The sequence below is a fragment of the Numida meleagris genome, chromosome 2, assembly GCF_002078875.1.
Source record: "Numida meleagris isolate 19003 breed g44 Domestic line chromosome 2, NumMel1.0, whole genome shotgun sequence".
NCBI lineage: Eukaryota > Metazoa > Chordata > Aves > Galliformes > Numididae > Numida > Numida meleagris.
This window is the reverse complement of record NC_034410.1, coordinates 60,895,872-60,912,521: the sequence shown is the minus strand read 5'-3', so window position 1 is coordinate 60,912,521 and position 16,650 is coordinate 60,895,872. Positions and strand designations below refer to the sequence as shown.

At 41.4% G+C, this 16,650-nt stretch overlaps 1 protein-coding gene and 1 long non-coding RNA gene across 2 annotated transcripts in view; one reads left to right on the top strand and one right to left on the bottom strand.

Annotated features, from left to right (window-relative positions):
* The window catches only part of NEDD9 (neural precursor cell expressed, developmentally down-regulated 9), a 93,751-nt gene that overhangs the window by 48,551 nt on the left and 28,550 nt on the right, over positions 1-16,650 (bottom strand). The window lies entirely within an intron of this gene.
* LOC110393148 overlaps positions 7,738-16,650 on the top strand; it is a 52,317-nt gene continuing 43,404 nt past the window's right edge. Inside the window, exon 1 of the long non-coding RNA XR_002434815.1 lies at positions 7,738-14,958. This is a non-coding gene — a long non-coding RNA (uncharacterized LOC110393148). The remainder of the gene's footprint in view (positions 14,959-16,650) is intronic.

Here is a 16,650-nt window from a genome sequence, read left to right as displayed (position 1 = left end):
CCATTCATATGATGAGCGTGAATTGCTCCTCCTGCCCCCTTCCCTCAGGCTTTTAGGCTGCTCTGTTTGCTGACCTCAGTCTTATTCTTTGAGGTTGACAGTGATTATTTCACTATATCACTCTTTAGAGGAAACAAACAAACAAACGAAAGAGTTGAGTTCCTTAAAAACTTGTGAATTTGTATCTGTTCCTGCTTTTATCACTACTTCATCAAATACCTGGGTAAATTAAAAGCGTGTCTATATCTTTCAGCTATTTCTGTGCAGTGATACAATGAAAGACACCTGATGCAGAGAGGCATTTTTTCCACCTGCAGCCCTGGACAGCTCTCAGCTAGCCTTTAATGTTTGTTGTTTTCTCTTGCAGAGCTTGCTCTGCATTTTAGAAAACAAAAACAAACATGCATGTGACATGTTTATATAGTTGTGGTTTTAGAGTTAGAAAGTATTATTAGTAACTAGATGTCCCCAGATAGTCTAAATTATGTCAGGCATGTTGTTTTTATAGATACACGTGCTGTAACCACTGATTAAACTAGCCATACATGCTAAAGACCACATCTGTCTTTGATTTGTGCAAGACCTTGGTGGTGCTGAGAACCCACAAGCTGTACTGAAGCTGCTCAGTTTTGTGAGTGATTACTGCCTTTGGGACCAGTCCAGATGATACAGCTTATGTTGGAGTAGGTGACAGTTGCATTCATATGTGTAGGGTAATAATTCTAACTTCCTATGTGTTGAGAAATTCAAATATATGAACTCTAGATGCTCACTATCAATGATGTAGTTAGATACGGCAAAATCTGTCGGGGCACGAGAAGACTTAATTTAAAAGTGAGTCTAGCCCTTAAGCAGCAACTACTTCCTCTCTAATCAAGGGCTTGTCTTTTTATAACAGTGTCAAGTTTCAAAATTCAGAGCTGAATGGCATGATGAGTTTTGCTTCCTTCTCTCTTCATCACTTGCAAACTATTTGAGATTCTTCTCAGGTTGGCTGATTTCTGTTCAATTAATTTGAAGGGTTTTTTGCTCATATCATGCTTTCACCTGTTAAGAGAATTTCTCTTGAAATTCTTTCCAGCCAGTCATGACTTTAGTAATTCCCCCTCAAAGTTTCATAAATGAATTAATTGCAGAGCCACTTTTGTACCAGGTGAGGTTACAAGTGTTGAGATGTCAATACGAACTCGCTTCTGGACCACAACCGTGACTGGCGTTGAGTAAAGAAGTACAAGAGAAGAAGCTGGTTTATTTAGGCGTGCTCTTTAGCAGAGGAAAATAAGGGAAAGCTTACAGGTTTTTCTCTGGTGCATGTTGTAGGTTGGTAATCTCTGTATTGCTGTCTGTTCTTTGAGTTAGAGTAGTAGCATCATCATCGGTATTTTGCAGGCAGGAGACTGAAGCACTTAGTGAATTACTGGTGATGACACAAGAAGTTCATAGCAGCTGCAGTGCAGGCAGCCATGAGCTGAGTGGCAAGGAGAGTTGGATACCCAGGTGTTACAGCATGGCTCAATAGGGAGCATATATGTTGCTCGAAGTAGTGCTGTGTCTTTGCTGGATCTCTCCCAGTATATCCTTGACTGTGTTGTAATGCTACAGATAGCAACTACTGGAATTTTCTTTGTTCTTGGCTCTGTGTCCTCCTTCTTTTAAAAAATCAAAGTGGTTCAGAGGTTCAGTTCACTTAGGCATGTGAATATTTGAGGGATGGATTTTCAAAAGTAAATGTGGGCCCAACAGGAATGGGACTGGGTTGCCTAAGTACAGAATCTATGGACAAGTATCTTAGCTATCTCAGCTGATGTTTAGCTGCTACTCCAACAGATCCTGTCGTTACACCCACCCTCACACAGTTTGCTTAGAGCTGGGTGCCTGAGCCTTTTGAATCCAAACTCTGAATATTTCTTGGGATCACAGCCAAGTTATCTAAACAGCCTGGCTCAGCGAGCTGGAGTTTCAGACCTGCATCTCCCCTGTCCACAGCTGCATTTCTTCTGGCAGAAATGAGATATGCAGAGGAGAAAACACATAAAATAATAATCATCATGTCTTCAAAATATGTTTGAGCTCTTTCCAGGTAAAATTTTGATTCAGAAATTCTGGGAGCAGGAGAGATTTGGTAGTCAGAGTAATAGCAGCAGAAAAATCCAGGCCAGTTTCTGATTCCTAGGGTTCCGCCAAGTGAAAATTCATCCACTGTAAAATTGTCAAGGCCTACTTTCTTAGGCTGCCATGACCTCTGTCACTTCTGTCCCATAAACAGAGAGTGGCCTCTTCCATGGTCCAGCAAGGCGCAAAAAATGATTCACTGCAGACAAACATCTCAGTGCTCAAAGTAGCCAGTATGATTTCTCCCAGAACTTCTGAAAAGCCTGCTAATTTCATAGAAGACACGAAGAATACAAGGATATGGTAGAGGGAAATCACTCCTTTTGGCTGTTATTTGTTTCTGCTAATTTGTACCATGCTTAAAAACAAAGACCCCTAAATACTTTACTAATTCAGTAACCTCTGCATCAATATCCTATTCTCTGCACTGGCAATTTAACTATTTTGCTAGCTACAGCTTCAAAATGTTTTTCTGGCTTTTTCCGAGAGTGAAATCACACCTCACTCTGAGAGTTTCTAGGTCATGTGCTCACATTCAGAAAGGATGTGGTTTTCCTGTTCTGTAGGTTGTGAAGCAGAGCTGCATCGAGATGAACTCTGACAGTACCAGTGCCAGCGGTGACAAGTGCTGACATTTTTTGGGTGCTGAAGGGCATGGTGGTATTGAGAGCACCAAACCCTGCCTTACTTTCTAAACTTTGTGCACACTGTCTGTGAGCATGAAGTTTTAACCACATGGCCAAAAGACAACAGCTAGAAGGCTGAAGGGATACATGCAGTGCAATGGTTCTCCATGCAGTTGTTAGTACAGCTGGCCCTTACTTACTCTTGGCTTCTGTTTCTGCTCATATCGAATGTGCCACCTTGATAAATCTCATTCCTCCTCTGTGGCAGGTACCTAACTAGACTTTGCTTCCTGGCTTGACTCCATTTCCACAGAGATGTGCTGTACAAGGAAACCTTATATGGCACCTTTTTATGTGCCAAACATCTACTAAGTCCTTGCCAGTGCTTAGGAAGACTAGTCTGTGCTCTGCAACTTTGGAGTGTGCAGTGGGCCTCACTGTGCTCAGAGATGCTAGTTTCCGTAACCAATTCTCTCTAAGTTACAAGATCCTTAGCAGACTCCTCAGGCATATAGAAGAAATGCAGATGGGGAAATCTGCTCCCTAAACCAAATGGCAGGGTGAATCAGCTGCAGTGGTTCATCTAAAGCTTCTTCCAAATTTTTTCACATTTCGCACTCCACGTGTCTTTATGGATGAAGACCAAAGGTTCTCTGTCCTCCTTCCTAACAGATTTTGATAGATCCACGGACAAATTGAGAAGAAGAAGTGGTCACAATATTAATGATATTCTTCCACTCAGTAGCAAGGAGTTGGCATCTCCTGTGCTAGGTAGTGAGGGTAGACTTGATCTGACCAGATGTGCACAGCTGTGCAATTAAAACATCCACCCATGCCCTAGGAGCATCTGCCATACCCACTGCTACCGGCCAGTGAGTTAATGCCTGCTAATGCTCCTTAGTAAATCTACAACTTCACCACACTTGACAAAACTGGAACTGCTGAACATACTCAGCATGGATTTCTTTGCTACTAGCACTGAAATCATGTCTCCTTTAGAGAACAACAAAAAAAAATAGCTGTATAATCTAAAAGTCCTTAAAATCATGGTTTGAAAATGCTACCACAGAGAAATTTTAAGATAATATTTGGCCAACCAATTAGTAAACTGATCTTTAACAACAAGCTCTTGAGATTGTTGCATAATTCCCACTCTCCTACCACATAATAAAAAAAGCGTCCTTTCCCTAAAACCATCATGAAATCATGATTTCATTTCAAGGAAAGTATGGCAAATTACCTGGAGCAATTATATATATTAAATTTTAATAATCCTCAAAACCATATTGTTTATACTGAAGTGGCTTCTCTTTTTTTTTTTTTCTGACTGAAATGTATAAAGAATGATCATTATGCACAGAGTTGGTTTCTTTTACCCACAAGTCTGGCCTGAGTGTGAAGCAGGGGTTTCACAATGATTTGCTTTTGGGCATGATCTTGCGTGGGTTTATAATGGGGTGTACAACTGTGTCAGAATGGCTTCTGACCTGTACAATTCATCATTCTCCTAGTAGGGCTGGAAAGCCCTGTGATTGCTGAAGAGACAGTAGCTACTGCTGGATCTCAGGTATCTTCTCACCCTCCTAACAGAAGGTTGTGCTCTACACAGAGAAGATGTTACTGCAAAATGTTGGCCCTTACTGAAGAGATTTTTCAGGTTGGGTCAAGACAGGCGTGATAGCTTGGGACTGCAAGTTTAGACAGCAAGCTCAGGGAATGTTTGCACTAACCCACTGAAAGAAACACAAGACTTTCTCCAGCTCTTTCTTTATTCAAACATTGCCACAGGTCTGCATTATTTAGCTTTTCACAATGCATCTTCCAAAAATACCTGTGACAAGCCACAGTACTTGTATTTGATGTATTTGTAGCCCTGATCTGCAGCTGTAGAGCTTTCTCCTGGAACATTAAAGAGCTTCAAGAGGGTTCCTACTAATGGGAGGGTCTTGTGGTTAATGTGCAAGACACTCCGTGTAACAGCAAGGGGGTTTGGTGCACTACTATGTGATTGTCTCTTTCTTCTCCAGTATAACTTTCTAAGCTCAAAGAATCTAAAAAACAGATGAAAATTTCCCTCACCTTTCCACCGGGCCGGTGGTAGTTCTGTTGCTCCATTTTTGCACTCTTGTACGCAGTTTGAACAGTCTGAAACCCACCCGTGAGCATTTAGCTGTGCTTTGTTATACTAATAGCGTAACTTAATGTGGAATAGCATTATCAATATATCTACTACCTGGCCATTCTTGTCCCTAAATATTTTCTGAACACTGTTATATTTCAACTAGTTTCCGTCAGTCTAGCATTTAAATATCTACATGGTGATAAGTCCAGCAGCTATTACTGTATGGAAGTCCATAAGCGAGGTTATTAAAACTCTCTACTCTCTCTTCTTCATTTGTGAAGTATCATAACCGGTTTCAATGGCGCTACTCATCAGCTAAGCCATTTCCAGTAAGAATAACTAAATATTAGATTTTTTTTAACCTTCAGATTCCTGCTTTTGATAATCTAGTTTCTGATCGATAACGAATATTAAAATGTCTGCATGTGAACACATTATATTATATGAGTAAATATACTTATTTTACAGTTTTTTTTTTCTGCTTACAGCTAATATGTTAAAATACTTTTCTGCTTTTTAAATACAATGAATGTACCTTAGCAAAGTTAGTTAATGCTGTCTGCACGCTTCATTGAAAACACTGGTCTTTCTTTACTCATGTTGGTTAATCTCATTCATCTTAAATTGTCCATTTGCTTTTATCAGTCCAACAGAGATGTAAATATTCTGGTTGAGAAAGGGTGATAAATTCTGACCCAAGTGCCTGTATTGATCAATACAGTATGCAGTTCTGCAGCAAGAACCTCAAAGGAAAAGGAATGTGAAATGTGTGTTTGATGTATTTGTTCCCTATTTTATGCCACATTTCACTGATTATTGAAAGTCTCAGTTGGGCATTCCAATTTAGAAGGTATTGTCTTGAGTGAGGAAAAGAAATGGCTAAAAATTCTTATTGTTTTTCACCAGTGACCCCTAAAGCTTGATTTATCTGAAATATAAATAAAGCCCCATTTGATGTCAACTGCAGACTGAAGGGTGAACATAAAAAAAATCAGACTTGTCCTGAGAGATAAGAATTAAGAACTAAAGTCAGTTTAATTTAGAAATGGCAAGCTTTCATTTCCCCTGGGATATGAGCCACTCGTAGCCAATCAGTATGTAGTATGGGGAATAATATCTATGTTGTCTCCTTTTGTGGATTTACAAATAGCTGCTGTTTTATAGCACAGAAGTGTTTAATCTCAAATATCTCAAGTTATTTTTATATAAGCCAAACTAACGGGAATCAACTATTTCCTACACTACTGTTGAAGGGAGCCTTTAAGACAATGGAGAAAAGCACTTTCTCTTTTCCTTTCTGTTCGTGTTGTATCTACGAATAATAGCTACTCCGCCCTCGTGAGGTCCCATCTGGAGTACTGCGTCCAGATCTGGGGCCCCCAATACAAGAAAGACTGGGAGCTGTTGGACAGGGTCCAGAGGAGGGCCACAAAGATGATCAGAGGAATGGAGCACCTCCCCTATGAAGACAGGCTGAAGGAGATGGGCTTGTTCAGCCTGGAGAAGAGAAGGCTCTGGGGTGACCTCATTGCAGCATTCCAGTACCTGAAGGAAGCCTACAAACAGGAGGGGAGTCAACTCCTTGCAAGGGTAGATAATGGCAGGACAAGGTGAAATGGTTTTAAGTTGAAGGAGGGAAGATTTAGGTTGGATATCAGGGGAAAGTTCTTTACTATGAGAGTGGTGAGGTGCTGGAACAGGCTGCCCAGAGAGGTTGTGGATGCCCCATCCCTGGAGGTGTTCAAGGCCAGGTTGGATGAGGTCCTGAGCAGCCTGGTCTAGTATTAGATGTGGAGGTTGGCGGCCCTGCCTGCAGCAGGGGTGTTGGAGCTTTAGCCCCTTTAGAAGTGCAAGCTCTTGATATACTTCTCCCTCTTCCAGGAAGTGTTTGGGCTGTTAGCACCATCCATTCCTTTAGTCTGATCCTCCGATGAGTGTCTGTCACTGCAAACACTGCCCACTAGAAGACTAAAGCTTTATGCTTGTTACTCACTATGGCTTTGATTACAGCTGAAGCAGTTTATTAATGCAGATTAGCAAAACAAGATTAAGGCTCTTTCCTAATACCTAGAAAAATGGTTATTGAACTCTTTCAGATAGGACTTAACGGGATGAGGTTCAACAAGACCAAGTGCCGGGTCCTGAACTTAGGCTGCAACAACCCCAGGCAACGCTACAGGCTTGGGGCAGAGTGGCTGGAAAGTTGTATGGAGGAAATGGACCAAGGGTATTAGTCGACGCTCGACTGAGCATGAGCCAGCAGTGTGCCCAGGTGGCCAAGAAGGCCAATGGCATCCTGGCTTGTATCAGAAATAGTGTTGCCAGTAGGAGTAGGGAAGTCATTCTCCCTCTGTACTCAGCCCTAGTGAGGCCCCACCTCGAGTACTGTGTCCAGTTTTGGGCCCCTCACTGCAAAAAAGATATTGAGGCCCTGGAGCGTGTTCAGAGGAGGGTGACGAAGCTGGTGAGGGGTCTGGAGCACAGGCCTTATGAGGAGCGGCTGAGGGAGCTGGGATTGTTCAGTCTGGAGAAGAGGAGGCTCAGGGGAGACCTCATCGCTCTCTATAACTACCTGAAGGGAGGTTGTAGTGAGCTGGGGGTCAGCCTCTTCTCTCTTGTAACTAGTGACAGGACGAGGGGGAATGGCTTCAAGTTGCGCCAGGGGAGATTTAGGCTGGACATTAGGAAATACTACTTTTCTGAAAGAGTGGTCAGGCGCTGGAACAGGCTGCCCAGGGAGGTGGTGGAGTCACCGTCCCTGGAGGTGTTCAAGAAACGTTTAGATATAGCGTTGAGAGACATAGTTTAGTGGGGTTGTTGGTGGTAGGTGGATGGTTGGACTAGGTGATCTTGTAGGTCTTTTCCAACCTAGCTAATTCTATGATTCTATGATTCTATGATTCTATGATTCTATGATTCTATGACTTTAAAGGGCCTACCCCTGATACTGTGACTAAGACCTCATCTGAAATCCAGGCTGCCATAAAGGAGGTAACCAGAAGCATTTACAGAACACCATAAGATCTGGAACTCATCCACAAAAACACAATAAGGTATGTTTAAATACACAAAACTCTTCCAAATATTTGGAAATCTGAGCAGGTAGCTTTGAGAATGCCCATAAGTCGAATATCTCCCAGACCTGCACATCCCATCTGTTGCCAAAGTTTAATCACAAATAAAAGTGCAGAAAGAAGCTGGCTCATGAAGTGTGTAGGGGTGCTCCTATGTGCAGGCAGATGGTCTTCTTTTGCAAAATCCCTTACAAATCCCCAGTATTTTTGATGTGCAGGATCAACTTGCACCTTGATAACTCCTATAAAGGGAATTTCTGCATTACAAAGAGATGGTTTTGGTGGTATTACTTTGTGTACATCAGTGACTTCACAGATAACTTGATATTTTATCTCCCTGGGCTAGACTGTGGGTGTGCTACCAGCCCTAGTTCCCTGGAAGGCAAGAGTTGTGAGTTTCTTAAGTTCAGATAAATGGTCATACATGCACATGGTCATCTTTTCTAAGAAACTGATGCAAGCACACACAGAAACCGTTATCTCTTATGCTTCCATTTCCTTTGAAAATCAGGCACTCACACTCCCCACAGCACACACACATACAGATTGACAATGCACTAAACAAGACTAATCCCTGAAGTGCTATTTTGTCCTGTTTCACTTTTACGTAGGTTGCATTGGTAATTGGCTTCAGGAAGGGAATTTGAGGGAGTGCAAGCGAATGTGTGTGGTTGCTCTAATGCCTTCAACATACATATTATTGCTAATCCCTACTTCCCTACATGTTAACCAGACTTTGGTTGCACTTTTGCATAGCTTCTATTTCTGCAGCAGAAAATCTCTTCCTGTATATTGAAGTCTGATTACCGAAATTAGAACCCAATAGCTAGGATAGTATTTTAGGTACTTTATGGCTGATAGTTCACACATATTCATCCTATAGTTTGTGTCAGTGTTTAGGTATTTTGAATCTCAGCTTGATTAATTTAAATGATTTCTTCTGAGTAAAGAAGTGAGGGCTAGGCTTCTCCATCAGTTTCTCATGAGTAAGCCTGTTCTTTTGCTGCTGAAGTACGTGAGTGAGTTATTTATACAGGGCTAAAGTAGGACCAAGTTAGACTGTTCACCTAATGTGTACTTCATTGGATTCTTCCAGCAAGTGAGATGTGTAATTCATTGCAATCCATCAACTATTCAGTAGGATAATGTTATGGAGTAATGCATTTTTATTTTTTTTACCAGACAGCAGATGAATGACAGCTCTCCCTGTGCCTGGAATGTTATTGTGGTGGACTCTTTCAAAAAGTTTTGTCAGCTTAAGTATAACAAATACGCTACCCATTTGCCTTTGGTTACAAAATAACATCTAGGCATTTACCGTTGTTATAGAGAACCATAATTATAATCAATTACTGAGTATGCAAACATATTTTGTATACCCAATGGATTTAGACCTATTTTCATTCCAGACTAATTAGAAAGCTACATGGTAATCTCCAGCCCCAGGCTTTTCCTACAAACCCTTGAGTGACTGCTTAACCTCTCCCTTGAAAATAAACAAAATGCTGCCACATCCTCAGCGCAGCTCCAGATGGAGGCCCCAGCACTGACAGTTAACATGTTTTTCAGTGACTCCCATTTATTTCACTCTGCAGCATTGTCTGCTAACTACTAGCTTGAATGGGAAGCTTTAACTTTGACTTTACATTTCACTATTTCTAGATCAAGTTGATGTTTTTCATACATGATAGGAGAGGAAGAAAACAGCTACATTTAAAGCAAGTATTAGTTAGCTAACCCTAAGACAAAAAAAGTTAAAGTCTAGAAGTTTAAAGTACTGAAGCAGGTATCTGAATGTAGACAGGGACTCTACTTTCTTGTATGCTTTCCAGAGCATGAAGATAAACAACTACTGGAGTTAGCCTAGGGATATCTGCCCTGCCTCTGAGCAACAAATTGTATTAGGTGATCTCATGAGGTCTCCTTAAACCCTAATTTTCTAAGATTAAACTCAAATTAGACAGGAGGCCGAACTGTGCCGAACTTAATCCACTACTGCTACAAATCAGAGTGCCCACCTTGCTCTTTCTGTGTCCCAGAAACAAGCTTTAGTCATTGTGCCTTTCTATAGAGGAGAGGCTGAGTACTCATAGCCTCCTCTTGGGCATGGGTTTTGGGTGGGTTTCATGATGAAGCCTGGTGTAGGATCTGTATTTAGCATGCATTAGGCACCAAGCAGCTTTGAGCTCAATGAGAGCAGGACGTTCAGTATCTCAGGCTGAGTTCTATGGCAGAGGGCAGTCACATCACCTGATGAGCAGCCAGGAGATGTTGGACACCACAGCAGTAACACTTCCACGAAATTCAGGGAGTTTAGAATAGAAAGTTCTTTGGCAAGTTTCAGCAAAGGGCATGTGGACATTTACAACCTCACGGGGTGTGTGGAACAGCACCCATAGGTTGGTTGTAGGATGGATATGCTTTCAGGCCATGGGAGGGACCAGAACTGCTCATATCCATTTACAAGGTTAGGCAGCGTGCCCCAGCCAAATCACACTGCTGTACTTCTCTGCATCATGTTCATTTTTTTCCATTCTAGAATACAGAGAGATGTTAGGACCTCAGAAAGAGCTGTTTGTGCAAATTGCCAAGCAGATCAATGGTATGTACATTCCATTCATGCAGAAAAAAAAAGCATTATCATCAAATTGCTCAAAGGAACTTGTTTAGGGTGGTAATTTCCCCGCCATATTTCAGCTGTCTCCAGCTATTCAGGCTGTCTAAAATAAATCATGACTTTTTTTTCTTCTACTTCTATTTTCCTAACAATGGGAGAAGTTAGATCAGTTTCTGTTAACTCTTTTTTGAATTCTCTTTTTCATTAAAACCAAATAAATTATCTGACTGCTTTTGTTGACAACTCTACCATAAGTCCTGAGCACGCAAAATATTTCAGCGGGGTTAAAGAAGCATTTTAACTGGGAGAAGCCAAATAGCTGAACTGTCTTACCCGCCACTGGAATGTAATGCAAGCTATTTACACAAACCAGGCCTCACACGTTAAAAAACTTTAATAAGACGTGAGAACCAATCCCTCCTCTAGAAGCTTTCATCCTTCATTGGAGGGATGCTCAATCCCAAATCCTGTTAAATGGCCTCATCCCAGACAATGATGAATCCACCAAAAAAACACTAGTTGTGCTTTTTTTTTTTTGGCCACAGCTAAATGCATTTGCCTGTGAAGTACTGCTGGTGATGAGCATGTTTTATTAAGCATGGTGTTAACACTGTTTCAAAATTTTAACTCCGTTTTCATACTAAAATAAGAAGTCGTGTCCATGAGAGGTTGAGACTGGCTTTTTAATTACAAGCTGCAATTATTTTTTTCCTCATGAGGTTTCTCAAATGAAATAAAGGCACTACTTAGGAGCGGGAGACCAAAAGGATGTTTCTGAGCTAAAAGGCAGGCAGAATAGGCTTGGCTTGTCACCAAGTTGCACTGAATTTGACAAATGAAATTTCATTAGAAGTGCAGGGGTGGTTGTGAAACTGCCAGTAAATAACTGTCTCCCCAGAGTCTCACACTTTTTCCAGAGTCTATTTTCTCTTTGGACTCCACTGTGCCAGCAACAGTATTTTAAAAGCAAGAAATGGAGTAAAGGGTTAGAGCTAGAAGTTAGTAGATAATAAAGGTCAAATACATTTTTTTTCCAGGAGCTACTGGAATTTAAGCAATTATTTTATCTTCTTCTTCTCTCTTGCAATTTCTTTTGCAGTTGTTACCATAAATAGGTCCAAGCCCAGGCCATGAACCTAGACAAATTTAGGGATGGTCCCTTGCGTAATTTTGTAGCTGACTGCTTTCTATGCAGTGAACCAAAGCAAAACCAAAACTTCATTCCCATCCTCATGACCCACTTCTCTGAACAGATTTGGAACTGTTTCAGACATGGACCTGAACTTAACGGCTGATGGCCCTCTCTAGTCATCATCCTTCAGCAATTCAAAATACAATCTAAACCCATGTCATAATGCTAAGACGGGAGGTCCAGTGATGGGTGCAAAGTGAAGGAACACAGCTCCTCCTCAGTTACGGAGTCTGTATCACCTGTGCCTGAAGTACATAGCAGCAACTCCAAATGAAGACCCGTGTTAAAGGAGATGGAGGTACCCATTCTCTGGTTTCCTTTTTAAAAATTCAAGAACTTAAGAGTGTGTGTTTTTTGCTAAATCTATACCTTCTGCTGTTAGAAGGGCAGAGTGTGATTTCAGCTCTGTAATTTGATAAAAAATTTAGTTTACTGGGAAACAAGTCCAGCATATCACATGCTTCAGCTGGTAATATCAGCAGTACTTTGCTGCCTTCTCTTATCAGTCTGTATTCCATCCATTGCTGTTGTAAACAGAAGTCATTGCACTCATATTTTACAGGAGCTTGATTCATGTTATAGAGAGAACAGAGCCACAATCTTCGCTCTTCCAAGATTCCTAAAGCCGCAAGTGTTTGCAGTACTGACACAGAGTGTATTTCTAGTGTAGATGAAGTTGGAGGACTTGGTTTCTTGGTATAATTTCTGTTTTCTGGAATCTTAATTAGAACTTTCAAAAAACACTGATAACCCAGCTGTCTTGCCTCTGCTCTCAGTGTAAGGTAATCCTAGATGACCTTCTGCAAATCCCTTTTAATTAGCCTTTTTCCCAGGGTGTGCCATGCCAGCAGATGATTAATACGTGAATGTTACTGTATTTGCAGCTGCTTCTTTAAAGATGGAATTTTATTTTGAGGCCCAATGAAGTTTTAGGTCACAATCATCTACTATAAAATCTATTCTCACCCTTAGGAAAGCCTAGCCATACTTTTTTGGGGGAAAGAGAATCTAAAATAAAAGCTTGCAGATGATATTGCACAAAACAACACTCATACACAATGTGTTCCCAGCAGTCCTGCTGCTTAAGAACAAATCTCTCTCTCTCCTCCTGCAATCTGAATCTACAAGTTCATCATAATGCTATTAAACAAGTTAGCAAATGCCATTCCCCTGTACTGCTCACACTGGAGGCAGTGCTAACTTATGTATTAATGTTACCAAGCCGTGGGGTTGTGGCATCAGATATATTCCTTATTCCTGAGAACTAAGAATTTATTTATGCTGTTTACTATTGAGAAATAATACAAAACAATTCATACAAGAAAAAAATTCCAATTATGGCACTTAATATTTATCATGGTATTTGATAGAAAAAGGCTATGTGAAAGAAAAATCAGGGTGACTTTGCTGAGTTTGCTAGATCCTGCATATCACCTGTTCCAAATTTGATCAGAATCTGGATCTCCAATCAGATGTTAGACTGAAATGTAACGTAACACTGGGGAGAGTTCACAGTATATGTCTTTGTTATTAAATTACTGTAATCCTTGTCAGGAATTAACTCTATCAGCTGCTATGTATGGTACTAAACAAAGCCTTTTGCAACTGGTATCAAAATATTTTCCCTGAATCTTCTGTTTGGAGAAAAAAGGAAAAAAAGAAACAGGTAAATGCACTTTTGCCATCATCAGCATTTCTGAATGACCTGAGGGCTGATGGTGGGAAGGATGGCAAGGTTAACAACTGGTCACACAGAGCCTGGGGATCCTGGAAAGGGAAGCTATCGGCAGATTTATCTGTCCTGGTAGTAATATGGACACCAGCAGCTATCTGAGGGCTTATAGCAGATGTGGGAAGGGCTGCAAATGCTCAGACCCAAGGCACAAACTGACCTATCATCTAGATAGAAGTTAGGGACAAGCTTCCCCTTTGGGGAAACTGGTGGGTTATTTGTGACTTAGCTAGGCAGCTGTTTTTTCATCAAAACCAGCACTCTGGACTAGATTTTGAAAGAAGTACGGTGATTCCTGTGTGCTCCGGCTGCAGTACTGTATAGAGAAGCTCTATCAGATGGTGAAAGCACACCAGGCAAAAGATCCATCAGTACTTTCTTACAATAGCTGTATACATACCATACAGTTAAATGCAGAGAATTGGGTCCTACAAGGCGCTACCAGCACTGTCATTTGCTGAAATCATTGTAAACTCAGGATACTTTGCAGCACTGTAACCTGGGCCCTTGAGTCAGGAGGACACCTCTCACTTGAGGACCAAAGGGAAAAAATTAGAGGACTGTGGAATCTGATGGCAGAGAGATCTGAGAGACAGGCTGCAGAGAAGGGTTCAGCAGTGGAGTTTTGTACTGTTCTGGGAGCCAGTAAAGATTTCTGAAGATATTTGCTTGGTAGAACTCCCGCTGCTTGTTTCAGTTAGCTTGGTCTCATTTTTAATAAGCACCAGATGAAAATGTTGGGCAGGATCTTGCACGCATCTCAGTATTAAGGCAGAAAGATGGGACTGGACAGACTGAGCTGGAACCTCTAGGCCTGTCCTGGCAGTGCAGGGAGAGTGGCATTACCCAACCAAATTCATTGTTTTGTTTTGAGCTGTCTTTTATGTTTCACTTGGGAGACTTGAAACATAAAATGTCTCTTTAGGTGCCTTGTTGCCAGTCTCTGTTCAGGGTTGCTGAGGTCTTCTTTTGAAAGCAGTTGAGAATAATCAAATAATGATTGCCAGTAGCGGATAGCTTTTCTATTAAGTGACAGTTAAAGCATGTCAGCAATCCTTGATTGATAGCAGACAAACCAAGCTGCTCTCATGTTCTCTCCATGAGACTTTAAGTCTTGCTGACATGCCCAGGAATTGAAAAAGCCCATGATGAGAAGTGGTAACAGCTTGTAAACACCGAGTGTAGCCACACCTTGCAGCGCATACAGCTTGAGGGAACAGCTCTGCTAATCTGCATCTGCCCTTAAATTCCAGGAAGAAAGTCATTGGTAATACAACACAATGACTGTTCTCCATCTGCAATCAATTGCTGTTTAACTAATGATTTTAAGTAGAAAATAGCCACAGTCATCTCTTATTAGGTCCTTGAATAAACAATGGCTGTTGCTTGAATACTTCATTATCACGGAGGGGATGTAACCACTACTTTTTTTTTTTTCCAGGTGTTTGCAGCTGCTAAGGATGGCATAGCTGTGGGCAGGCAGGTAGGACCTATTAGGTTATGGCCACTGATGTTTGCTTCCATGATGGAGGGATGTGTGCCTCTGCTGCCCAGTCTGGACCAATGCACTGAGCTCGCATCAGTGAGGCAAGATCTGCAACTCATTGAAAGAAGTCTTTCCACCCGTGGCAAATAGCTTTGGCTTCAACTACAAAACAAGAATCCTGGGAGAAGGAGGAGTTGGGGCTGGGGCTGCCTCTGAGCTCTTGAGCAGAGAGCCTGGGGCAACACACATTTAATTTTTCCTTTCTCCCCTTAAGCGGGCTTAGGGTACAGCTGCTAGTGGCATTGCAGCCCCATCTAACAACCCAGCTGCACATAGTCAAGATGTTTCTAAGGTTTTGAAGCAGAGATAGCTTCAAGATGTAATGTGGGGATCAAGGTCCAGTGCAAAAGTTGTGGAAAGGTGATGATACACTTTTGATTTGACTCACAAAAAGGAATATGTAGGTACCCCCCTCTCAACTTTTCTAGGCTTGAGGTTATTCACCCTGAGTTAGTTTGTATCTATAAACTGCAAAGCCCTGCTCTACTCAAGTGGAAAGTCTATGTCCCATATGTAAACAGGGCTTGGCTGGTCTCTTAAATGAGAATGCCATGCCAAATAAGTAATCGTGAGCATAAGGAAATCTTGTGAATGAGAGAAAGGGGAGGAATTAAATTAAATAAGACTCCTTAAAAAAGTGTTCCAGAAAATGAGCAGGAAAACAAAGCCGTTATTGTTTCTAGAGAGGTTTGGTGGATCTGTGATCTTTAATGGCATTCTAATGCTGCTGCTAAGAAATGTGTGTATTCATGGGACTTTGGTAGCTGATAGATACCCTTGCTTTAGGATTAAAGTAAATAAATCTTGAAGGTGTTTTCAGAGAGCTACTTCACTTCTAGCGTGCTCTTTGTTAGTTTAAAAAACAAAACAACAAGAATTCCTAGAAGAAAATATTTATGCTCATTTGCGGAAACCCAAAGCCTTACATTTGTTTTTGTTTTGAAAGGCAAAAAATTACCTGGAGCCTGAGCCTGCCCTGCAGGTGTTGTGGCTGGCCCTGCTCACCTGAATAGACGTGCTCCTGCATGCATAAGGGTTGCAGGTGGCTTACCTTACCGCATTTATCTTAGCTTCATTCTTTTTTGGAGGTATTACAGGTTGGTCTTTCTTGTGAAAATGTGAGTGTTTCTGGCTTGTATTAATCTAGAGAAATTGTAAAAGAAAGGGGGGCTGTTTTGTTTGGCTTTTCCCTTTCATCCTACTCCCTGTTAATTGCTTCAGGCAGACCCTTTGTATTTACCTGTATTTAGCTTGTTATTCTGGATTCCCCCTCCTCCAGCAGAATAATGGCACCGATTATGCATTTCAAGTGTGGCTTATGTAAAATGGCTCCTTATAGCTATAAAGAAGTTTTACTTTGGCTGTGACAAATGTATTGTAGCCCCTGCTTTTGCAAATCCTAGTGAGCCACATAGACACTGTGGCAACCCTACACAGCAGTAAAACATATTGACTAGAGGCTGTCTTTAGTTGTGTAGGGCACTATTAATGACTGTATGAGGAGTCAGTGCAGCTGCAGCAACCTAACCCTTGACATCCTGGTCACTCAATGGCTGGTGATCACAGCAGTTGTGTCCCTTGTTCTCTTTTCTGTCCTTGGCCTTGTCACTTGCTGATACCTTCTCTGTT